Source organism: Ctenopharyngodon idella, chromosome 4 (genome assembly GCF_019924925.1).
Source record: "Ctenopharyngodon idella isolate HZGC_01 chromosome 4, HZGC01, whole genome shotgun sequence".
Lineage (NCBI taxonomy): Eukaryota > Metazoa > Chordata > Actinopteri > Cypriniformes > Xenocyprididae > Ctenopharyngodon > Ctenopharyngodon idella.
The window spans coordinates 16,836,600-16,862,635 of record NC_067223.1 but is presented as its reverse complement, the minus strand read 5'-3'; the positions used below and the strand labels follow the sequence as shown (position 1 = coordinate 16,862,635).

Below are 26,036 nucleotides of genomic sequence, written 5' to 3'. Positions count from 1 at the left end.
ACATAAAATAGGAGGTGAACACTTTTATAGGCCTGTATTTTAGAGCTGATTTGTAGCCTTTCAACCTTGGGGCTGAGCTGGAGTCAGTTACGGTATTATTTGCAGAGGAAATTAAATAAAATGTACAGTTGTTTCCAGTAGAGAATTCAATTGATCAATCTACGAATAAGACAAACTGAAATTATAACACAGCTCTGCTGTGAGCTGCACCACTTTAAAATACGAAACTGAAGAATCAAGTCCCGTCCATATATTTTCTTGTTTAATATCCTTTTTTATTCAAAAATATATTACGTTATGTATTTGTGCAGTGTGACAGTAGATGACATGTTTTATTTGCATTCTTGTAGTATTGTAATGAAAAATTACTGGATTACTCCAAATTTATTGGACACTGTTCACGGGCTTAATGAACTGTAAAATGTTCTGCAAGGCAAATTTTATGAAATATTTACACACATTGTAATGTGGCTATTCTGCATTAACATTTTTCAGGAATAATGTGTTAAACTACTTCGTTATACCACAGTGTAGTATATTTCTTAAAATCAGCCCTAGTCGCTGCTAGTCCCAGTGTCAAAAACGATTAAAAAATAACAGCGAAGTGATATTAGTTATTACAGATGTCCATTTTGGCACTTTGCAATGTCCAGCTAATTGAGGATGCTTGGTCACTATACCTTTAGAACAGGCGTCAGTATGTTTCTACACCTTACTGAGACTTCAGTCTCATCACAGATTTCTCATTTCGGAGAAATATTATCTTGAATCAGAAAAGCCAGAGGACAAGGAGCACGGGAGCCCCTTTGAAACTGTGAGAAGTTTTGGCCGCCCGCTGCTCTAGAAATTGAGAGGAAAGGATTACGAGATTAGTACTAACAGGATGCAGTAAATTCTCATTATGCTATTTGGAGAGAAAAGGGCAGAAAATGTCAGACAGCTCTTGAGTAGTCAAGAGAGAATACCAAATATTTACACACACGCACACGCCAACACACACACAAACACTGCTGGACAGGCAAGCGTAGAATATGTCAGGCCATTCTGGAGGGGCTGCGGCAGGGGGAAGCGTGCTGCCATTTTTTTGGAAAGTGTACGTGAAAGCTGCAGTGTTGAAGTTTTGGTCTTCAATTGCAAGACAGGGAAACTCGTCTGGATTTAGCCTGGGAAAGAAGTTAAGTATTAGTCCACTTTAAAAATGTAAATGCTGTACCTACATAATACAAGAAAATAACTTATAAAATGCTCTTTTATTTCAGAATGGGAAGCTAAAATCATGATGCTTTTCAGCTTTATATTTCAAGTCTCTACGGATGTATTGATGTTACCAGCTCCCGTCCTGCTGGTATTTATGGTATTGTTATTGACATTCAGTTATTTTTCACGTGATTATTATTAGGAGCTTACCTTTTACTTTTGTTTTTTTGTTTTTTTTAGGAATTGAAGGGACTACACTAAATTAACTGCCTGCCCACTCCTTAAATTCTTTCACTCTCCACAAAGACATTTTAAAACAATTTACAGCCACAGAGAGTCGCAACAAGGAAGTTAGTAGCGGCAGTTAAGGATCTCTTTCACCACACTGAGGATGGTATTGTCATTAAAACGGTACTTGAGCCTGCCTCCTGAAACTGAAACATCTCACAGGTGGATCTTCAAGTACTCTAAACTCTCGCTTTTAATTCTTTTGTCAGGCAACTCAATGAGCCTACAGTCACTATGGATCTCAGGCACACTCGGCAACTTAAGTGGGTTCATTAAGGCTAATCAGCTGTTCTTGAAGCCATTGCCGCTGCATACTTCCTTGAAATACGCCTTGCGCATGCCCAGCAGGCTATTGCATTCAATGGCTTGATAGATATACCATAATCCTTGTAAAATGATATGTGATGGAAAGTTTTCCGAATTTCGTGCTCCAAACGAAATCAAGAAAATGTCAAAAAATAGCCGTTTCGTAAATCACCTCCTCCCCAAAAAAACGAATGTGATGGCTGACTCACTGGAGAGAATTTACAGTAGGAAACATCAGGGAAACTAATATCTGGCTGTCAAACAGATTTAACATTCAAAAACAAAACATCAATTGTCCTCTGAAAACGACTTCCTTCCTGGATTCCTATTTTATTCAGAACATGGACCAACCGAATGATCGCTGACCACTGGACTTTGGACACAATTGGCCTTTGGAGTGCTAAGGCTTTTACCAGAACTCCAATTGAAGTTGGTCTACAGAAAGTTCCCCAGTGTGTGTCTTAAGGGCTATCCTACCATGTAAGGTACGGTAGACATACTATATTTGCAGTCTCTTTCATTTTTCAGGCTGAACAGAAATACCAGACAGCAAAAACTTCAATGCAGACACATGCACTGCTGAAGAACGTCAACACAAACACTGATCAGCTACACAGCCTTCGGGAAATGGGAAGAAAGCAGTTCTAAACAGCAGTCATGGTAGCAAAGTTTTACAGTGACCACACAGACTGCGAAAGCACACTGAATCAAATATATACAGACGGCGAGCAGGAGAGAGCCGTAGAGGGGGGCGTGCATATATTTTGCTCACATTGCTGAATGGATTTATTTCCTTGGCTTGACTTCTATGATTCAGCAGACAGAAATGTGGCATTTCAACAGCTACACACATACACCTTTTCATATTAACCTGCTGGTAAAGACATTGGACCGTTAGAAGTGCTCTTAATGTTTTCTATGAACTGCTTCCAGAGGGTAAAATAATCATGCCATCACATGTTCACATTAAAGTGCACTTAAAGAAGTAGAGCAAAACCAGATTTGCCTTAGTGAGCTCAAAGAGGTCTATGATGGAGTGTTATCCTTTAGCATTCCCATTTATCTCAAAGGCAATTGCTCGGCTGGCCCAAGACCCTTTGGAAAATGGACCATCTTTGCTCGTGGATGCTCAGTTCTTCAGGCATGAGAATTTTTGGGTAGAGATGAAAAAGATGATCATTTCAGACTGGACTCGCTCCTGTTTATGTGTGGCGAGAGTCATCATTTGAAGACATTATGATAAGTTTATAAGTTTATACCAGTCCAGTCAATCTCATCAGTCTTGTTCCAGTGTAAAGAAGAATATAGCCCTACACTGTGGTGGTAACGGTTTCTTAACTGTTGGGGAAACGCTTCATCAATGCTGCAGCAATTAAAGTTCTTCCATATGGAAAGGCTGTTTAGCTAATTAAATAAGCTGAGTGAGTGAGTGGTTGAGTGCATCAAGGTTTATATGACCTCTTGGCTTCTGAGCTGGAGAAGTTTTTCTGCAATGCAGCCAACGACAACCAGTCGGGTTTTGACTTAAATGACAACACAAACCCAAGCAAGAACAACACTCGCTGGGTCAGCGACTGCTAGGAAAACAACTGACTCCATGCAACCAATTTTTCAGTTCCTCAAGGGATGATGGGATATAGGAGAAGGGTCTGAAAGCCAGAGTCGCAGCACAACCGAGCAGGAAATAGAACCTGTGGCTCTCATTAGGATACTTTCCCGGGCTCTCAAACGCACTGCCGTGTCCATGTCTCCTCATTACTATCTTCTCACTCACTCGTTCAAGCTCCTCATCCATTTGCTGACATTTTATTACAGGTCATTCTCACTGCACCCAGTCAGGAAAGCATGTTGTTTAGGAATAATTTTTCTTAATTGTGTATAATATAGAGTAAATATTCAGCTTCAGCTAATGGCATGAACAGCCTTTACGCACTCGAGTGCATCTGCAAAGTTCTAATTCAAATAACGGAATGCAAGTTTCAAGAATGTTTTAAAGCTGCAAATAGGTATGTTTCACAGCGGTCTTGGTAGTGGGCTTTTTCTCTCTCTCTGTCTCAAGCTACGTCTATATTAATCGGCATACATTTTCTTTTCAAAATGCTCTTGTTTTCCAAAAGCTGCTTGTCCAAACATCTGAAAAGCCTTAAATCATCTTACTGCGCATGCGTAAACCGTAATTAAAGGTCACTTTGCAGGAATGTAATCTAAAGATTGTACAATGAAAGTGAATAACACATAGCTGGCACATGCTATAGACATCTATGGGTACAATAGAGTGGTGGAACTATGGCACATTTTTGTAGGCCAAAACCCGGAAGCAGGTTAGCATTTTAGCACTTCCAGTTCTATTGTTCCAAAGTCAATGGGTTTTTTGAATGTGTTTATGGTTAATAGGCTGAAATAAGGTCCATGGTGAACACAAGCTCGAGATACTTTAACGTTTTATTCTACGACATACAATACATCAGTATTATTAACATACCTGTGATTTATTTAAGCTGTTACCTGTCTTGAAAGTGACAGTTCTTAACAAGTGGGTAAATTGGACTACAGAGGCTGTCACGACGAACAGGTAAGCTCAGTCCACTTTTACAGCCTAGTTAAGCTTATTACTGCGCTCTTACAAACTATTCTAATTCAAACTTTCAGGGAAAATGTTTTTAGATAAAGACTGAAAGATTTGTCGGAAGGTGACGTTGAAATTGTGATGTATCATAAACTTTTGTTGATCCTGTTGGGTTTTTGTATAGGGAACCAGCGTGATGCTAATATCTGATTGGCCTACAAAGTGACGTCATAGTTCCACCACTCCATATGCGTCACATGACTTAACTTGCTCTGAATTGTAGGATCACCGAGGGTGAAACCACGCTTATGCACAATATAATGGCTTTTTCTTCAGCTTGAGTCATCTTATGTGAGTATTTTTACTAATATTGGTCAAAAATACAATTAATTTCTTTAATACCGTAAAACTTCAATGGGAGAAAGAAAATGATTAAGTGCACCTTTAACATTTTCAATGCAGGTAATATGGGTCAACTACAGGCAAGTTTGCATGTTGAATCAAGATTTGCGGTCAGACCTGTCTCCTGTCATTTATCGATCTGCAGTGGTTGGCAACTTAGTTTCACCCCTGTGAGTATATAGTTACAACACCCTAAACTGCAGCCATTATGGGTCGAGGACTTGTTGAATAATGAATCATATTTTCCATGGTGAGGACCCGTCTGCTTTTCTGACCACAGGGATTGTGGATGAAGTTTGAACCTCCTTCATCAGGTATCCAGCAGCACTATTCTCATCAGGAGGGTGTTAATCTTTAACGGCGCTGTCTGTGAGGAGACAACCACCATAGAGACGTCTGTCGGGTCCTATCAGGATTCTCCATCTTCTCTTTTATTGTGTGCACAAGTAAATCAGACCTTTCCTGAGGAACTAAACCATTCTCAGTAGGACAAGGTAGAGTTCACATCTATGTGACATAATTACACTGGATTTACTAGATCACTCAGAAACAATGTTTATACAAAATTGTTATTGTTAATGGAGCATACAAAAGCTATATTTTCCGAATTGAATGAATGTAAAACAAACTGCTATTTTTTTCTATTTTGAATTGAAGGTGGTGAAATGCTGTTGTGGCCCAGCAACAAAACTGCCATGTCACTCTACTAATCCGAAGGTAGGGATACACCTGCTCTGTCCCAGCATTCCTTGAACTCCACTCAGTTTCAACCATATCATCATATCCTGGTCACATTGAATGGTATGAGCCTTGGTTGGTATAACCCTTCAGGGGGAATTTACTAATTACAATAAGTTGGATGTAGGTATTATAGCGAATGACTAAAGAAAAATTCACTTCAGTCAGAACTACAGCTTGCAAACCAGAGACTATTGGAGTATGTTTTACAAGAAAATATTATTTCAGGCTTTATACAGTGGTGGCCAAAAGTGATGTCTGGAGGGGATATTGTTTTTTTTATGACCCTACAAGTTTGATCAAATGATCAATATATGAAGAAAATATTTTATATTGCATATATATATATATATATGCACATATATATACATATATATGAAGACTTCAGATGCAAAAGCCTCTAAGTGCCGTCTGAAATTTTTATCAAGCTTGTATTTTTAGGTTCAGTAATTTCACTTCAATGGCAATTAATAGGTCCTTTTCATTGCCATTAAAGTGAAATAACTGAACATAAACATATAAGCTTGATAAAAAATGCTCATTTTATAAGAAAATTTCAGATGGCACTTAGAGGCTTTTGCATCTGAAGTATATATAAGTATATATATATATATATATATATATATATATATATATATATATATAGGTATTTTAAATATGAAGGAAAAACAAAACACTAAACATGGTTAATGAATCTATCTGTCAAAATTATTTGGCAAACTATGCAAAAAATACATAGAAAAAAACAAAGCTGACAGGAAAAAGCATACATTGACTACAACAGTTATTAATATTTCATAGGTTCTTTTGTTTTTGCATGCGTTCATAATTTCTTCAAAAATTAAGTCAGATTAATTAATTATAAATTAATAATTAAAAATTAAGTGCATAATTTGGCGTTATCACAAATAAAGCAATTGACTCTCAGCACAACTATGCAATATATTTACTAAATCATTAAATAAATTGTTAATAATATTTAAATAAATTGTGAAGATGTCCATTTTCCAAGGCCGGACATCAATTTTGGCCACTATACTGTACTTCAAAATTCCACATTTAATTAATTGTTACTTAACATTTTTTATAATTATTTGTGAAATTTACTCGCAATTTCTGAGTGAAAAATGGTTTCAAAGTAAATCCTAAACCAATTTATTTTCAGTGTAGGTTTGCTTTGGACAATATCCACAATGTAGTAAACTGACCCTGTTCACTTAAGCAGAGAAAATCCATATTTGTCAGAAGTGTGAAAAATTGACATCTATGTGCATAAATGTTGTCTTAACTTTCCCCGCCACAAACACAGTTATTACTGAATAAAAACAGCTTTCACGTTTACCACTGTATATACAACATCAATATAAGGTTGAACCCTAACAAGCTACATTAACAAATACAAAGAGGGCTATTAATCGCCCACGACTCTGCTCTCTGGAGCTCTGTGGGACGTAGACACCGCCCCTGGTTAACCAAACTTTCCACCGGCCACACTGGCTGAACCGCAGGGCTAGAGGACGGCAGCCACTGTAGTGCACCCATGATGCTGTGCGTAAAACTGTCCAACTGAGTTTAACTCTCCCAAAAGACTCTTCTTCATCCTTAGAAGGCCATGAAGACTATTGCTGTGAAGTCTTAATTGTTTGATCTGAGTGATCAAATAAAATCGGTATGTAAAACACCCCATCGATCTGATATCCTGGGCAATATTTTTGTACTCAGTATTTTTGTCTTGTTTTCAAGCACATACATCTAAACATTCTTAAATCAAGATACAGTTACTTGAGATGCAAAATGACAAGATATTAAGTCTTAAAATATGATTTATGCGTGTTGACCAGTGAAGTTCCCTTTGAGTTAAGTTTATTTTTCTAACCCCTATGGCAGTAATATTTCTTGTTTTATGCATTAACACACTTAATTTTAATACATTTTTCAGAAAACAAAACTTTATGTAGTCGTTTTGCTTCTTGAGTAAATGTATCTTGTTTTAAGATTGTTTAGATACTTGAAAACGACAAAAATAGGAAAACTGACTTTCATTGTATGGACAAAATTCTCAAAATATCTTTGTGAAAAAAATAAGTCGTACAGGTTTGGAAAGACATGATGCTGTGAGTAAACAACAGACTTTTGGAAAAAATAGTGTAAAGCTGGACAATGTACAAATCTTTAATCGTATCGTGCCAATCACATGACATTTATATCTAATGGGATCGTCTAACTGAACTTGCTGCAATTCTTGTTTGCAGCCTCTCTCTCTCTCCCCATTGGAGTGATTTCACTGCTCTGGCATGGTTTACCCTCTCCATAAGGGCCCACACAGTCACAGCCTATGACACTTTTACACTCTCATTGGCCAAAAAGAACAAGACACAGTACTACACTAAGCTTTCCTTATTGGGGGAGGTGGCAGTGTAAAAAAAAGAAGAGCGTAGACTTTTTTAATTGAAAAGTAAGTGCATTTTTCTAAGGTGGACAAGCGTTCCGAGGACTTTGCCGACATTTATTTGACATGTCACGTCATGCAGTTTGATGCCAAGTCCCGCAGAAGTCTCTGTTTGAACTCGCTGCCATTTCCACACTGCGCTTATTCATTTGTGAAATAATTGCTGCGACCTTCAAGGGTTTTCTTTGGCCCACCTGGAAATATGTATTTTTTTCACCCAATCTTGGTTCTAATTAACAAGCCTATAACAGCTTTGCAAGCTTTTTTTTGCAGGACATACTTATTTTAATAGAGTTCTGTCGTAATGGCTCAGTGTGAGGTTTCCTGATGTGTCCTGTGTGTGTGTGTTTTGATGAGAAGTTTATATGTTTTAAGCCATCACAGAACGCTCTGGTTCTCCCCTGGATATTTTGCTCTCTTTCACCCCCTAAAATAAAGATGAATATGTTATCCGTGATTTCTATTTTTGGTGCTGAAAAAATAACTACACAAAAGGCTATTTACAGTACACACAGTATTTGGTTGAAGTTTGTTTAGACTCTGTGTGCTCCCAGCCAAAGTGCAGAGTACACTAATGCATTACTGTGGCAGACAGATGCATGTGTTCAGCTTACTGGCTCTGTTTATTTACCCCTCAGCTGTTTTAAATGGACAGGATTCAGCACAGAGGGGCTGCAGAAGGGTGAATCTCACCTGAATCAAAACTTGTCCAGTCATACTTTACCCCAAAGTCAAAAGACAAAAAAAAAAAAGATTAAATTACAATTTGCATAAGAAAAATGGAAGAATGAAGCCTGTAAAAACAACCCAGGTTGGGTTAAATGTTTGACCCAACCTGCTGGGCAGTTTTATTTAACTCAACTATTGTTTAAAAATGACTATATGGCTGGCTTAAAATGAACCCAAAATCAGAGACATAATTACTAGAAGCAACAATAATAATCAAAAGGTGAATATTTATTAATAAGCTAAAATTAAACATATTAATAAATGTTAATTTCCAACATATTTTGGGTTCATTTTAAACAAGCAATACAGTAATTTTTAAGCAATAGTTGAATTAAATAAAACTACCCAGCAGGTTGGGCAAACAATTAACCCAACCGTTGGGTTAAAACAACAACCCAATCACTGGGTTTGTCCATTTTCAACCCAACTTGGGTTGTTTTTAACCCAGCATTTTTAGAGTGTACGTATCTTATATCTTACTGTATAAACCATGGATAAATCATTTACCAATTTAATTAAATTTTCATCACATAGTTACTTTTTGGCATGACAGAAACAAGAATATTGAGGGAAAATGTGCTTACTTGTCATCAAAATATTACAGTGCAAACAAATCTTAAAAAGACAGTCTTTATAGGCATAATATAACATCTAGTCTTTTCTTTTGGATTTTAAGTGAAATGTAATCTGGACATGTTCTTGACAGGTATCATGAGATTCACCCATGACCTTTGACCCCAGAGAGTATGATCTGGATTGTGAGATCTGCAGGAGTCGATCAGAGATGCCATAAAGAAGCAATAGAGTAGACACTGCAGATAGATTATCCGTTATGCACTCGACCCATGATTCCCATAAACCTGAGCCCAGTTACAGCAGACTGCCGTCTCAGAGCTAGAGGAATGGGTTTGGATTGCCAGTAGACGTGAATGTAAAAACGACTGAATTGGAGGTCATATAATGTGAGCTTTGTCCATTAAACCCTGGCCTCATAAATACTTCCATGTCCACACGTTATGAAAAACACTCAATGGAGTCTAGACAAAAGGCAATCAGTGCAGTTGGAGCCGCTGAGCTTCCCTGATCCGCGCTAATGGAATCTCCATAGTCAACGAAACTGCAGCGCTGCCACCCTTCATGAAGAACAGCTGTGCCCTGAAAACTGAAAAACCCACATCTTTGTGATGCACTGGCCCGTCAGTAAAAACACAAGAATATCTTAAATTGTTTTGTCTGAGACGGCAATGAGAAAAAGGACATTTTCATTGTCAAAAATTTTGTAATGATTCACACATGCTCATGTTTCAAACCTGTATGACTTGCTCTTATTTGTGAAATACTAAATATTTAGCAGAATATTTACACGGCACTTCTTCTTACATGACAGTAATCCTTATCCACCATAGTTTTTTTCAGTGCAGAGACTTGATTGATATTTTTATGAATGTTGTAAATAAACACAACTTGTCAAGATTGTAAATACACAAATTAGATTTGAGAGCTTTGGTGTAGGATAAGATTGTCGCTCAATAAAAACTCACATTTTATTCTGTTCTTTACACAAAGCTCACACAGCGCTCAAGTCATATGGACTACTTTCATGTCACTATCAATCTCACGTCTCCTAGTATAGTTTCAGTAGAGGTCTCAACAATGTCTCAAACTGTGTTTGCAAATATACCAAAGACTGCAATCCAGTGTGAGATTTTTCAATATACACTCATCAGAATTCTCATCAGTGGTCGGTTGTATAAACTGTGTAGACTAGTCTTAAAAGTTAGTCATCTGTTTTTTTCTTCAAGACTGGTCCTAACTTTTTAAAGTCTGTTACATAAAAAGGTAGATTGATCTAATTTGAATTGGAAATTACCTCTTGTCTTGCTGCTAGTTGGTTAAACTAGTTCTTAAGACAGTCTTAACATAGTGGCTAAGTTTAGGCAACTGGCCTCATGTTTCTCTTAAGACCCCATTTTTTAAAGGAATTTTAGGAGACATATTTGAGACAAAATTGAAACTTAAATGCGATGAGCCATGAAACAGCAACCACTAAGCAAAATTGGCTTCTGGTGACAGAAAAGACAAAACATTAGAGTACTGCACTTGCAACGCCAAGGTCATGGGTTCGATTCCCAGGGAATGCATAAACTGATAAATTGTAAATCTTGAATGCAATGTTGCTTTGGATAAAGGTGTCTGCCAAATATGTAAATGTAAATGTAAAGGGGGATGTGTAAATGATGTAGTGGGAATGTTTCCAGCATTAGCATTTGTGTGTGCGTGTGTGCGCGAGTCTACTCAGGTGTATATTATGATGTCAGAGCAGGTGTGGCACTCACGAGTTTGTCTCGTGGTGCATGTGGTGAGATACGGCTCATTTCCACAGCATTCATCAGTCATGCACATTCAGAGAGAAACGCCACAGAGGGTCTTTCAGTCATGTAGGGCATCTCGGGTGTGATGCAGTAAAGTAAACACGATGAAGAGTGTAAACATCTTTCAGCTGTAATTGCTGGTCTACCACTCAGACCTCACACAAGCACACACAAACATACACACACGCTCAAATGTGCACGCTCGCATACAAACATGGACACAAATGTTCTGTGTGTGGTTTACGTGGCATATGCAGCATAATCCATTAACAGATACACATACACCTGCTGCCAGGTGCTGAGTGGGCAATACGTGGGCCTCTGTACCTGCTTGTATGTTTGTTTGTGTGTGTGTGTGTGTGTGTGTGGCCAAACTCTGAACAGGTTGTGATTAAGCTGTCAGTGCTGATGAGTGCTGGGTTGAAAATGAGACTGAATTCCTTCAGTGCGAAAACTCACCAAGCCAAGCAGTTGCTAGGGTGGTTGCTAGATGGTAACGATGTAACACATCAACAGTGATGTCATCGTCCAGCTCAATTCAGTTCACATACAATTGTGTCAATGCAGGCAGATCAATAATATTGTTGAATATAAAGTGTCCCTGACTAAGCAAGCCAGAGGTGACAGTGGCAAGGAACCCAAACTCCATCAGGTGACAGAATGGAGAAAAAACCTTGGGAGAAACCAAGCTCAATTGGGGGGTCAGTTCTCCTCTGGCCAACAAACGAACAGTGCATGATTATGATTCAGGCAGCTTTACAGGTCAGAAGTCAGATTGGGATTGGAACATTCAAAATATTTAATCCAGTTCCATCTGGTTGAAGATCGGATTCATCACACCGGTATGGGACGGTTTGTTGAGGATCTGTGCCACTGTCGATGTCGATGAGGCCTTCACAGGGGATGGTCTAGCTGACACAATCTCTGCTGATACTTCAGGGATGCGTTGCAGTCGTGTCTAGGCGCAGGTCCTCCATCTGATCTGGACACGGCCCAGATTCGGCTCACTACGGTAAACCTCCATTCCTTTCTGAATAAGTCAGTCGGCTTCGGTCACATCCCTACTTCGACCATAGCTAACAATGCTTTTGGGAAACGCACCCCTGAACAGCATAACAATGCCATTGGAAACTCTCCAGAGCCTTAGCTTCACAGCAGTGACTTTTTCACAAGTTCTGATAATGGGACGTTCTGGATGGAAGCAACTGTGGCAGTTTTACCGGACTGTGGAAAGTCTGCAGCAGAAGAGCAGCTTGCTTTTAGCACATGATGAAGGGGAAATACTTTAACTGTATCCAATCAAACACTTTGGCCAATCCAATTATGTAGTTACAGAGGCAGCTCAGGTGCGGCTCTCGGCCCTGGTCTAAGCCGGAGAAAATAAACCAGCTCCTGCTTTGTGGTTTCCATGTGCGCACGAGGAAGAGGAGCTCAATGGTTATGCTCCAAGTAGGAAAATGCAGGAAGATCACAAGAAAAACCCTCCATCAATAAACAGCAGCGGCAATCTAGAGACCAGGCCAGAGAAACAGCCCCCAGACGTGATGGACAATCAAAGAACGGATAACTTCACCAAAGCCACGATCCTTCTCAGACTCACCTGAAGCTTTTAGAAAACCAGGCCTCATATATGGTTTATGAAATAAAGCCACGTTCTCCGAGAGTTCTTCAAGGTTGTCCATGTCTAGTTTGGTAGAACTGCGTCAGAAATGGGTTTATGCACGAGATCAGATCTGGGCGATTTTCCAGAGGCAAGTGAAGACCTTGGCTAAAAGATTAAGTTGCTGCTTACAAAGCCTTTCTAGTTATCACAAATTATGTCCAGTCCTCCTGCTGAAACAGACTGACCTTGTCCAGATTTGTCAGCTCATCTCAGTGAAAGCTTTATAAGCCACTGTTGATGTCTTGGGTTGATGGTAGATTGTGAAATCAAAATTGCCCCTATTTGCTTTAGTAATACACTTACAGTTTTCTTTATAATCTTTCACCAAAATGTACTAATCTCTGAAATGACTTTACTATTCAGTTGACATCAATTTAGAGGTTTCATACTAGCAACAATTCGCCACATCAAGTGACTGGACATCACTAATTTTCAATGATCTCCAGCAATTTAAGTGTGAACGCAGCTTTATGCAGCATGGGCTGTTGATTATTTTTAGGCTATATACATTGTTTAGACTGCTGTTGCACAAAATGCAGCATTTCTTAACTTTTTGCAACGAGCAAGAAGCAATTTTAAAATAAATAAATGCCAAAATTGGGCATTGGGATACATGTAGATGCTCTTGAGGGTGAACAAACTTGACCTCAAAAAATAGGTTATGAATGCTTTAGACTTTACCCTGGCAAATTTCAGTAAAATATCTCAATCAAAAACATATTGTTCATTCGTTGTACAGTCATATACATTTACTGATCTCAGAACCATACAAAAGACATTTCACACCTCAAAAAAATTTTATTACTCTGTATTTTTCAGTACAAATATCTAAACATTTCTTAAATCAATACACATTTACTTTACTTAAGTAAAATTATTTAAGGTATTCTTAGTTTCTAAAAAAAAAAAAAAATTATCAAAATTAAGTGAGTTTATACTTAAGAAAAAATGGCACCAATTGTGTGAGAAAAATAAAATTAATTCAAAGGGAAAACAAGTTTTATTTTTCTGACCCCATTGGCAGACATTGTTATATCCATAAATTTAATTTTGATCATTTTTTTGTCTTATGTCATTTTGCTTCTCAAGCAAATATATGATTTAAGAATGTTCAGATATTTCACTGAAAAACAAGATTGTGGAAGTTCCGATAAAGTCAAAGTGTAATTAAAATATCTGCTTTAGTCATATAATAATGCCCATATTCTGTGAAGAGTCATGACTCCATTTAGAAAATGTAGGTTACTCTAAAGCACAAACATATTCGAGGGAACTGGAGAGACTGTAATGATGTCTAGATGAGCTCCCTGGCAGGCGGGTTTGGGTAAACAGCTCTGTCTGGGCTGGGTGAGACTGAGCAGTGTTGCCCTCACTCAGCACTCGTTTAGCTAATTAAAGCAGTGCCCGTCTGCCAGCAGGACAAACAGTATCAGCCTGTACTGTACAGGAAAGACTTCACACAGTGCTTGTGAACATGAGCAGATTCAGGATCATTTCTAGGGAACATCACAGGCTTGATATAGAGTGTGTGCAGTAGTGAAGTGTGCAATATGGGATACATCGAGAGCAACAGAAAAATGCTTGGTTTGCTGTAAGTGTGTAGTGGACAACATCCCAATTCACATGCTTGTGCACTATTCTGTGCCATTTTGTAGTATGAATAGTGTGAGTGTTGTGTGTTCACACTGAACATTCCAAAAAAAGCACTTGTTTAACTGATAAAACAAAGTGTGGAATGTTGGATGACAAAAATAACTTTATAAAATTCATACACTAGATGGTAGAGTACATAGTATAAGTGCATGTGTATAGTGTGTCATTTGGGACTAACTTAGGTGCTGCTTACATATTGTGCACCACAATTTATGTCGCTAATCAAATACTTGTTGTAGTTTATCCACGTTGTGTGGACAAAATAGACTTTCTGCACTTGGTGTTCATTCATTGACATCTCTCATTCTGGCACAAGTGGAGCCTGCTTTTTTGTGTGCCATCAGTGTTGATGTTCGACAGAGATGAGGACTGTTTGTCTTATATTTTTCATGTTTTTCTAATGCAGAAAGCTGATCCTTGCTTTCCATTTGCCTCAAATTAAGTGTTTTTTTTCACTGTAACTTTGATGCGCATCATCTCATTTTATTACCTCAACACAACAAAAGATGTGATAGGCTACTCATCACAGAACACGCAGGTAAAAAGGCATGCAAATTTTTAAATCATGACAGGTAAATGTATGTTATCTCAGCAAAAATATCAATCTCAAATTAATGTTTTTGGTCACAAATGTTTTAGGCCGTTTTAGGCGCAGTCTACTGAAAAAGAAAACCACTTTTTGCAGTTCAGAGGATATCAGGAACATTAAGGGGGCATCAAAAGTATATAGGGTATCTGAAGTGTGTAGGTGTCTGGGGACAATATGAGCATGTGCTGTAGGGTGTATCAGGATTCTGAAATAGATTTCAGAAATGTGTGGAGTTCATCCGGAGTGTGTAGGGAATTTATAGCTTTTGAACAGATGTTTAGGGTAAGGCTGACCATTATGATGCTTTTCAATAGGAAATTCTTGTATCGCAGCATGTTTAAAACTTCAAGAGAAAGTCTCACAAGTATAGGCTTTCAGTTTCAACATGTGCAAAGACTGAACCCAGCAGCAGGAAAACTTCAGGTTAAAGGCTGTGAAGGTGTGTAATCTCTCTGCTGATCTCTCACCGAGGGAAAAGTGTTGTGCCCTTTCCCTGTTATCTGTCACTGGCAAAGATTCTTTCATTTCCTCTCAAAGTCTCCATTTACACACCAGCAGGAAAAAATAAATCTTTCAGAGAGTGCATACACGAAAAGCACATTTTAAAATACTAACATTTATTTCTAAAAGTTATAATATATCCTCAAATATATGTAGCTAGTCCAAAAACATCAGAAAAAATCTAATTATTTCAGTGTTCCAAAAGAAATGTTCTCTCTCTTGCCAGGCGAAAAAGAAAAAGTTCTGCTGATTACAACAAAGCCTGTAGTTCTAAATGTCTGGAATGAGTGCTTTTTGCTATTATTGCCAATAGCATTTCCTCAGTTAACAGCAGACCTGTATGCGCACACTTCAAACAATGATTTTCTTCTTCAGTATTTTTGTCTTGTTTCTCAGTACAAAATCTAAACATTCTTTTCTTCTGGCAAAATTATATCCAGTTTCAAAACATCCCCCAAAAATGATTTGTTTTAGTAAGTGCACCTTTAAAACAGTGCTGCTGTGTTATTAAGAACAATCAGAAGAGCGTTGGGGCGTGATATCTAAAATAATTACACAATGTAATGATCTTTATGAATGCTGGGAAATGCTTGGCCTAACTCTGGGTATGATTGTCAGCACATCATCATACTGGGGTTGATTTTGGACAATACTCACAAAGAACAGCCTTCTATCACAGTTTGTGGCGCTTTCACTGATTTAAGTGGGTATCTGGAGTCGAGCGAAACCAAAACAATGGTTGACGTTTCAATAATGTTGACTCAGAAAGTAACCCAAGCATGAGATAAATATACTAGCTGGATGAGTTCATTTTAATTTCTATGTAGACAAACTTAAAATTTACTAGGTGAGAGAAAAGCAGCATCATTATCTCAAAGAGAGAAACCGAATTATAGGATAAAGATAATGTCTGAGAACTATAACCAAAGCAATCAAATTACTTTTGCTGGTTTACAGTAAATGGATATGGGAAAACAGTCATTTTCAGGCAAAGACGTGGGAACGAAACGCAGTCCAGAATCTGAGGCAACATCATTCAAAAGCCTGAAGTGTTGAAAGCTGGAAACGACAGTGGTTTGGACGTTTATTTGGGTTTATTTTAATAAGATAAAGCAATTTTAACTGTAGACAGATTGTCTGCTGTGAATATCACTGCACAACCTTTAGGTGTTTTGTGTACAAATTAATATTGCTCATATTAGTTGTTAAACCTTGGCATCTAACTCGTCCTGCACCATTTGTGCTAGACTGGAAAAAATATGGACAACATGTCTCCGATTCCTTCCACTGTAGAAAAAAATTCAGCCAAAATATCCCCGAAACGGTCATTGCCGATTCCGTCATTCGGAGCCCGAGTTTGCGCTGTAGTGGTGGAGGTGGAGCCGCGGTATCAAGGCCACGCCCACACTTAATCGCTAGCACAGCTGTCAATCATGACTTACACCCCGTTTTTATAGCATCAAATAACTAACTAAAACCAAACTTACTGGGAAAATGAACACTTGAACATTTGTCAGCATGATAAGGACCTAAAATGACCTTCTTCAGAAAAAAATTATTTGAAGTGTAATTGGATTTTTTAGTTTGGCTCGTGTCCCATTCGTTTACATGGAGTGGGCGGGGTTTATGACCTATACTGCGGCCAGCCACTGGGAGGTGATCAAAATGCTTTGGCTTCACTTTTTTTAGGTCGTTTGCAGCACACTTGGTACAAATTGTTGTACTAGTACTTGTCTAAGGGTGCGTTCACACGGACCAAAAAAAAAATAAAATTAGTCCTGGTCCGATTAGCGTTCAGATTGGCAATTTTATCACCGAACCAAAAGAGACTGAACCTAAAGGCATAGGGACACATTCACAGCCTGATTGGTCGGATTTTAAGACGTATTGCCTATTTTGAGAAGGACTTACCAAACATCCAAAACAATGCTGTGTGCTGAGGTAAATGCACTCGTTGTGTGTGCGTAGCCTGCATATGATGGCATTTTGGCCAGCTGGGAACTCGTGAAAGCTTATAAATTCTGTAAAGGAGTCAAACAGCGGCGGGAATCCATCCGTCACACACACAAACGATCTGCTGCGTGGAGACGCGCGTCTGATGCCTGTGATGGGCAAATTCGCGACTATGACGAGAAAAAAAAACGACATGCGTGAGGATTCTTTCCTTTTTAGGGTCTCATCTTCCTGTTTTTGGTTCGTTTACATGTCTTTGGTCCGTGTTGCCTTCATATATCATTCGAGCTGCACCAGAGTTCGTTTCAAAGCAGACCGAGACCCATCTTTTCAATGGTCTCAGTCCGCTTGTTTGGTGCGCACCAGGGTTCAGATGGCAGCGTTCACACATGATCAAATGAACCACACTAACAGAGCAATCGCACCAGGGTTCATTTTAATCGAACCAAACATGCCAAGTGTGAAGCCATATCTACACTCTAAAAAATTCTGGGTTAAAAACAACCCAAGTTGGGTTGAAAATGGACAAGCCCAGCAATTGGGTTGTTTTAACCCAGCGGTTGGGTTAAATGTTTTGCCCAAACATTTAACCCAACTGCTGGTTTAAAACAACCCATTTGACTTGGGTCGGAAGCAGCCATCCACAATATTCTAGTATAATGGCAGTGAGTTTTGCATGGCCAAGAATTTCCTTCAGAGAATGTAAAAATCTAGTTTGTATTACCTCTAAGACCAAGAGCTTGCAAAATAAAAGCAAGTACGAAATACGAGGACAGGTGAAGAAAAGTCAATCTGTGGCTAAAAAAGCAATAGTGATCACAATTGATGTAGTGAAACGCTGATACTCTAACACGTAGGTGCTGGGCCATTTAGTGCTTTAAAAACAAATAAAGAACTGTAAAATCAATCCTTTTTGAGACTGGAAGCCAAAGCAGCATAGCCAAAGCTAGTGTAATATGCTTGCTCTGACTGGCTTTTGTTAATAACCTGGCCGCAGTTTTGCACAAGCTGCACTCTGTCTGTTTTTTTAGGCAGTTACATAAAAAGTGCATTACAGAAGTCAAAGTGAGAAAAGACAAAGGCATATGTCTGTTTTTTCTTCTTTGCATATTGCAGTAGGTCTGTTGCAGAAGTTTCTCAACTAGAGAGAAGTTTTTCAAAAACAACTCCACTTAACTGTCAGACTAAACTAGAAAAAAATTGTCCCTTTTATCTAGTAAAGATCAAAATATCTGTTAAATGGGTGCATTCCTGTAGCTCAACCAGTAGTGCTTGGCGCTTGCAATGCCAAGGTCATGGGTTCAGTTCCCGTGGAATATTTGAGCATCTGAGGAAAAGTATAGATCCTTGTGGGAAATAGCAATACACATATACTATTTATATACTATACTGTCAACCAGTTGAAACTGACCAATTGAGTGTAATTCTAGGCCTCCTAATAGACTCCCAAATATTTTTTGTTGCAATTGAATCAGTGTATAATTTATAAATATGACACTGTACCAAGTGCTCTGTTAATGTCAAAAGAATAAGACATGATCTGTTAGTAGTGAAAGTCAGTGGTTTGTGATTAGTTTATACGTGTACATGAATACGGATTCAGTCACATTCAAATATTCCTGGAAATCTTGCGGATGAAGAGCTCACAATGAGAAGTGCGGAGTTGGATGCGCTTGGAGGGACTGGAACCAATAACCAGGAGAGAAGTCAGTGACATGGATCATTTCTCTATCTGCTAATGATCTTGACAACTGACTTGCTCATTTGTTTTCCGCCTTGTCTTTGGATTTGAAACTGGTGGTGGAAAAGTGAAGGCTAAACCATGAATTGGCTACATATACGGTAGCTGGACAGCTTGTGTTTTTCCAGGGTTTAGTGCGAACAGAAGCAGTTCTCAGGGTAGCACAAGGACCTTGCTATGATTCTAAAACAAAACATCAAAATAAATATCCTAAAAAAAGATCCTGTAACAGTAGTTTTATCAAACATTTCATTACAATGTGTTGGGTTCTGTGGCTTGTGCTCATAAGGATAATATTACAATATTAGGATAATATTTGAAAGTTTATTACACTCTAAAAAATGCTGGGATGTTTCAACCCAAATTTGGGTCAAATATGGACAAACCCAACCGCTAGTTTAAATTTTTTAATTAAATTTTTATCCCAGTGGTTGGGTCTGTATTTGACCCAAATTTGGGTTGAAACACTTTATTTTAATAGTCCATTCTACTGACAATAACTAACTTTGTAACTACATGTCAACTAGCAGTCATTAGAGTATTAGTAGACTGTCTGCTTAATATCTGCTAACACTTTGTTTTGATGGTTTATAATAAATGTCTATAAAAAAGGTTAAATTCCTGTTCAAAGCTTAACATTTGACTTGGGCGTGCTGACATTGGTACATTTTCACTGTAAATTGATGTCTTTAAATATATATATGTTCACTTTTGTAGATTGGTCAAAACATTAACAGTATTTCTATGTTGTTGCAGAAGACATTCTGAAGCGACGCCGGCTGAATTACACTTCACGACAGACACTGAGGTATGAGTTAGGCTAATGGCTTCATTTTTCATGGGTACTCGGACAAATTGATAGGTGATTCTCGATGCTCATTATGGTAAGAGTAACACTTTCAGCATGTTAATTTGTGCAGAATTGGTAATTAAAGAATTCTCTGCTAATGTTAAAAAATAATGAACTTGTGAAATTAGATTTTAAATGTATTTGTTTGCTTTGCAGACAAATCAGCGCAGTAAAAAACCCAAAGTGGCGAGGGAGAGGTTGACTGAAGTCGTATTTTACTGCGCTTTTTTTCAGTGTGTTTTATGATGTGGTTTTCTCAGGGCCATGTTTCCTCCACACAGCCACTCAAACGGAGGCAAAAATAATGAGTACAACTGCAAGTCGAGTGGGTAACATGGAGAAAAAAAACAGCACAATTAGGTGAATTAAGTTGGGCTGCGTTCTGTTCAAGCTGAGTCTGATTTCCTCCATTAAACCGAGCAGGGGAAGCACTTTATAGAGCAGAACCGTCCCAGTGAATATCCCTGGCGTCAAAATAGCTGCCCTGTCGCCTAGCGCACAACTGTATTTCAAACAACTTGATTAAGTTGAAATAACCACCCCACCCGAGAGGCAATGAGTTATTACTGCAAAGTACAGACGGCTTTACACCCCGCTGGCAAAGCAAACTCAAAAATGCCACATTGCTTTTTGTTGGAATGTTCAAGAGTTTTAGTGTACACATCAGTAAAGACAATAAATATTCAGTAATATTATTGATTTAGCTGCACTGACGCTATCAATTGAGAGCAAAGTTTGAACTGAATTGAGCTGAATAATGACACTTTCCAGCATCTGCACTGTTATTGAACTGAACTGAATCAACACTGAACCGTCTTGATCTGTTGTCTTCTGTAGAGCTGCTTTACAGCTGACATGAATATTTGATGAACTTTTTAACTTATGAAGTTTTTTTTTTCTTTTTATTACTGTGCAGATGCTAAGGTGTTCAGGAAGGCTGCTAGGTAGATATTTACTTGCCAGTCAATATGGTAAAAAATTTTAATAGCACTTTACACATTGTTTCAAAGCAGTTATGTTATGTAAATGTTTATAATGAATAAAGGATTGGGCCTGGTTGAGTTAGTTAGTAGTGTGTTGAATGGTAAGGATGGTTGAATTTGTTATGGTAAGGGGCGGGTCATTTCCCAAACACACTGCTCCAGCTGACCAATCAGAGCACATTGTGCTTTTCAGAAGGAGGGGCTTCATAGAGACAGAAACTAAACAGAGCGTTACTGACAGACTGGGAAGAGAGGAGCTGCGACAATGGAGAATATGTTTTTTGAACATTCAAATATTAAAACCTATTCTAATAGAGCCCTAAAACAAAATCAAGACTTTGTAAAGGGGCATAATATAGCATTTCTCCTTATTTAGAACCTTTTTGGCTTTAAAATTGAGTAAGAACTCTGGGGTTCTGTATAGAACCCTATTGAAGCTTTTTTTCTTAGAGTCATTAATATGAAGTGGCTTCTCTGTGATTCCCCGGGTTGTGTGAACGGTGTGTGTGTGTGGGAGAGACAGCCAGTCTGTTGACACTGGGCGTCTCCGCGGAAAAACAGATCGTCTTGCTGACGCTTCGTCAGACCATCAGCCGCCCCCCACCCTACAACTGCAATTGAACGCAGCTGTGTGTGCCTGAGCTGATATCTGTGGGGTCTCTCGAACCTGCGCACTCACTGTTTATCACTGCAGAGTGTGAGAGAGTGTGTCTGTATGCTAAAGAGACCCTTATGAGACAGAGAAGGGCTACAGTATACACTAAATCCGAAGCTCTGGTGCCTTATTGTGTCATTGTGTTGTTGAGTGGGTGGATTTTATTTGGCACCAGATGCTTTAAATTCCCAACTCAGCACAACAAATAGCAAATGACACAAAAACCACTATACTGAACAGATCAACAGTGGCTTCTCAGACTCAGACTGGGGTACTTGTACCTTTCAAAAGTGTTTATCACTCTTATGTTTGGGCAATTATTATATTGTTGCCATGCAGTTTTATTAAATAAACAAGAACCATAAAGGCAACAGCTTAGCACACATGGATATAGAGAACCGACAATGAGATGAAGAAACTAAGGAGTAAAAAAACACAGGATAATGATGACTCAAACTACAAACAGGTCATACTACAATCAGTAACCATGAGAACATGCTTAGAAAGTGAGGAAACAAAAGGAATTACACACAGGAAACTAGTGTTGCATCCAAATTCACATACTCCCCATCATAAATAGTATTTGGAACTAGAATTAGTGTGTCCCACATCGTAGTATATTGAAATAAATATACCAAAGATGGTCCACTTTTTCTTGTTAAAATCTGAAGTGAAGATCCGTGCACACTCTGATATTGCCCTTAACCCATTGTGCATTAGACAAGGATTCGATTAGAACTACAAACACAAATAAAAAAAACTACAAACATGGCAGATGTGCAAGATTGATGGAGAGATTTAGAAAAAGGGGTTTGAGTGATTAATAATCAGTACCTAACCTGATGAAAAGATATTTATTCAGTGTTAAAATGATATTTACCCAGATATTTTTGCATCCCAGTTTCTACCAATTGTTCTACCAATCCAAAATGTTAATGATCACTACAGACTGACACCTGACATTGAACAAATACTGATTTTGTGCTCAGTGCGGCCCATCTGTAGAGAGAGGACAGGCTGCCATATTGAGTCAGATATGTTTTTTCTTCTGCGGTACAATTAAACAAAATCTACTGGTTTCAAACCATCACCACAGACATGAAGCAAACACACATGACACCCAAACAAACCCACACACACTCTTCATGCACACAAAAAACAAATACCCACACACATACACACGTAAACCACACGCATAAAAATAAACACACCTACACACACATACACAGGAGATGGTTTGCATGGTCACTTTTATTGAGACCCAATAAACACATGCAGTGAGCCACAAACAGAGAGAATTAACTTGAAATTGAATCATTTCACCATTGGTGTTATTAGAATTTCACGATTTTTTTTGCATTGGAAATTTTCATTATGCTTAATTATGAAAATAACTTAACAATAAATTCCTATTAGTTAATGTTGGTTAATGCATTAGCTAACAATGAGCAATACATTTGTTAAAGTAGTTATTAATCCTTGTTAAAGTGTGCTTATTTGTAATGAAAAATAATTAAATGTTGAAAAATATATAAATATAATTACACATACATAATTAGATATATAAATAACATTTAATAAAATTTGTTCATTTGTCACTGAAAAATAAAACCTACAGTATTTTAAGACCATCATAATGTCACATTGCAAAAAATGTCATATATATATATATATATATATATATATATATACTGCAAAATATCATTTATATTTTTCCTATTTTTTCTATATTTAATTTTGATGCAGTATGACTTAGACGCGTGGATGAGATTCATCTTGATATGCCTGGCTGATATAGATGGCAGACGTCTGGGAAAAAGACGACAGATGATACATATCCACTTAGCGGCAACTTAGAACCAGTGTGACCAAGAGCCCACATTTATGCACACAACATTCAGATCTCTCCTACTCTATTCTGAGCACATGTATAACCATCCCTTTTTAGCCCCGTCGTTCCCCCGCACTAGTCCATCAGAGGTCTGAGTCCGGTCCAAACGCAAGCCCATGACATCAGCACGGCCGCACGGAATCCCGCCTTCATCACACAGTTTACAGTAGGGCAAAAATAAGGCCCAGACTGACAGAACTCTAGCCTGTGTTTGTTGGCAGAGCGCAGGGCATTTGTGGTGATGGCTGAGGTTTAGCGTAATCAAGGGTTGGAGCTTTAGAGAGACAGACAGACAGAGAGTGAGAGACAGAAGAGAGTGGGTTATGGTTCGAGTAACGCTTTGACACCCTAATGACTGCGTGACCCTGATGTGTTTATGCTGAAATTTGTACAGTGCAATTTTGACATGATAAGCTTTTGAACTGAAACAATTCATTCCTATGAAGCCCTTCACATTAGGTTTGAAAAGTTGCATCGCAACATATCACCCGTTTAAATACGGTTACATTTCAGCAAAACAAGTTATATTTTGCATTAAAGAGGAACTATTCTGCTTTTTTCCATGTTCATCTTTCTTTAGTGTGTAATGTTGCTGTTTGAGCAGGAGTTCTTCTCTATATCAGTGTCAGTGTTTCTGAACTCCCTGAAACGCCTCCATTGTAGTCTTGAGTTTTTTTCGGGGAACGAACACGTCACAATATTCCTCATTTAAATAATTCCCGCTCAGGGCCTTGTTGAGTTAGTTAGTAGCAATCAGAGCACATTGCACTTTTCAGAAGGAGGGGCTTCATAGAGACAGGAACTAAACAGAGCGTTACTGACAGACTGGGAAGAAAGGAGCTGCAACAATGGAGAATATGGGGAAATTTCGGTTGCATCACTAGTTTCTACATCTTTCAGGTATGCAGACTTCAGTAGCTGAATCTCCTAATGTGAATAGAAGAGACTGACTCGGCTCTGGCAAAGCTGCATTGAGACGCCTCGTCCAATAGAAGGTGGAAATTGGTCTCAGGTGTCAAGTATGTCCAAACTCATGTCTGCAGGCTGCTGTTAGAGGCCATTTTTCACCTCATTTATTCTAATAGATGTGACAGATGAACTTTTGGAGGCCCAGTTAGTGGAAGAGCTTCTGTTTTTTTTTGCATAGATGTTTTAGCAGAAACTCTTTCATAACTTGAGTCAGGAGACAGTCATTAGTGTTCTTTACTGAGTATCTGGTTCACACCTCTTCTCTGTTGTTTCTCAGAATGCGCACTACATACTTTTTCTGCAGTTAGTTTTCTTTCTTCTTTTGCAGGTCAACTATTGTGGAAGAGTGACATTTTGAGAGAGTCTTACTGAGAATGTTGCATATTTATTGCGGAAACCTTTATAATAACACGCCAAGTTTAATGGCATGTGAAGGAAACTCTATCGCCGATCTTGAGGACCGAGGTTTGTTACCACTTAAGGTTACTACTGTTATGAAAATCTATAGCAAAGATGAAAACTTTCATTATATTTTCATTATTTAAAAGAAAAAGAAGATTTGCAAATGAATGATAATTATGTAGTATGTAAAAAAACACTCCTAATTAAGCAAGATATCCATTTAACATGTAAAATAAATAACCAACCACAATTTACTTGTTGCATTTTCTGATAAAGTGCCGTGTGTGTCGTTATAGGCAGATGGAACAATTTGTGTTGTATAAGAGATGTAAGCTAAAGTTAATATTGAAGTAAAATAAAAATGAACCTTAAGAGCCGTTCACACCAAGAACAAAAACTATAAAGTTTTAGTAATCGTTTTAAGTCTACACCACAACGACACAGATGAAAAATGTAAATGAAATCACTTTCAGAATGATTTTTTTCCAGTTGTTGAATGATAAAAACATTGACAGCCAATCAGAATCCACCAGATTTTAACAAGCTCGCACATTTAAAGCGGTAGACGATAAAACTGCAGCGCTCTTATAATAAACGGAACGATATTGTGCTTTGGTGTGGACGCTAATATATTTATAGTTATCTTTCTTGGCATGAACGGACCTTAAAACTAGCTTTTTTCCAAAAATTATACAAAATTTTCTAGTCTAAATAAAACTAATTATGCACCATTTAAACTTAAACTGAAATTAAAAATCCAAATATCGTCGGCGCCGATAGCCTCGTGGGCAGCGCCAACGTGTAGTGCAGTTGCACTTCGGGCAACCCGAGTTCAAGTCCTGGCTCACAGACCTTTCCCCATCCTGTTCCCTCTCTCTCTCCCACTTTACTTCCTGTCTGTTTACTGTCCTTTCATAATAAAGGCAAAAACAGCAAAAATAAATCGTAAAAAAAAAAAAAAAATCTAAACATGAACTCCAGAATTGTGAAATTTTCTAAACTGCATTAGCCAAACTTTTGCGTCTATGTTTGCGTATTTGCATACATTTGGTTTCTAGCTCTGAAGGTCCACTCCAAGCCCAAACAAGCCAAATGTCGCTGTGGATTTGGCGTGACCCATGCTCACTTCTATCAAGAAA

At 38.2% G+C, this 26,036-nt stretch overlaps 1 protein-coding gene across 1 annotated transcript in view; it reads left to right on the top strand.

Moving 5' to 3' along the window:
- The first annotated feature begins 557 nt into the window (after positions 1-557).
- The window catches only part of pthlha (parathyroid hormone-like hormone a), a 53,071-nt gene continuing 27,592 nt past the window's right edge, over positions 558-26,036 (top strand). Inside the window, 6 exon segments of the mRNA XM_051892138.1 lie at positions 558-4,363; positions 4,542-4,708; positions 4,820-4,929; positions 5,040-5,253; positions 5,417-5,560; positions 19,904-19,955. The gene's annotated coding sequence lies outside the window, so the exon portion shown is untranslated.